The following is a 907-nucleotide window of genomic DNA, read 5'->3' as shown; positions in this document are numbered from 1 at the left end:
TCTTTGTCCAAATTCCACTAGTACTGCTGGGTGATGTTGCAACATGGGAATCCAGTATTAATGATTACAGGCCCATAGACAAGGAGAGGCTACTAATTCCTTGCTAATATATACCCTGGCTTACTCTAAGGAAGTGTCTTGGGGCTGACAACCAAAAAATCAAAACTTAAATTAATCTATATAAGAAAGTTGTGTAACACAACAGAATAAATTATCATCTGAAGTACAGCCAAAAACATGCTCATATTTTTATTACATATTAATTTAAAAATTGGCAAATCAAGATACAAAGGTAATAGAGCTCATGTCTTAGGTTTGGAACTTTTCATAATTTCAATCCAAATTCTGACTTATTTAAGAGACTAGTGCTATTAGTATTTCCTGTTATTGCTACTCCTCAAAATTCTTGTCAGGATTTCTCCAAGTCATTCTTCGTTCTCACTCTTGTCTTCTTCATTTTGAAAGTATCAGTTCAGGAAAGTGGCTGAAAGACAAAAAACCACACACATAAAAATTGTTTGACTGCAATATTCATTGTAAAATATTCTCTTTTTTTCTCTCTTGGGGAAGATATGAAGGTGAATCAGGAAATGGATGGCTTTTTTAGATCACATGAATCAGTACCCCAGAATTCATCATTTTCACCAAATATCTGACTACTTTCAGAGGCTTAAGGTTACATGGCCCTTGTGTAAGTCTCATTTAACAAATTCTTTAACTACTTTCTCTGGAAGAGACTTTAATGAGGAGAAGGAGGTAATGACTAAAAAGCAGCTCACACATTTATAAATGCAAGGGAACCATTATTTATGTTACATAGTTGTGCTGAATATATCTCCTAAGCATTCAAAAAAATTAAACCATTTTGTTTGTAAAAAGCCTAAATCACACAAATACCATTAGAAAT

At 33.2% G+C, this 907-nt stretch overlaps 1 non-coding gene across 1 annotated transcript; it reads right to left on the bottom strand.

The window, feature by feature from the left end:
• Positions 1-577: 577 nt before the first annotated feature.
• LOC138719476 (small nucleolar RNA SNORD123) lies at positions 578-646 on the bottom strand. The gene has a single exon (XR_011337221.1). It is a non-coding gene; the product is annotated as a small nucleolar RNA SNORD123 (small nucleolar RNA).
• Positions 647-907: the final 261 nt, after the last annotated feature.

This window comes from Phaenicophaeus curvirostris, chromosome 3, assembly GCF_032191515.1.
Source record: "Phaenicophaeus curvirostris isolate KB17595 chromosome 3, BPBGC_Pcur_1.0, whole genome shotgun sequence".
Taxonomy (NCBI): Eukaryota; Metazoa; Chordata; class Aves; order Cuculiformes; family Cuculidae; genus Phaenicophaeus; species Phaenicophaeus curvirostris.
This window is presented reverse-complemented; position numbering and strand designations above follow the sequence as displayed.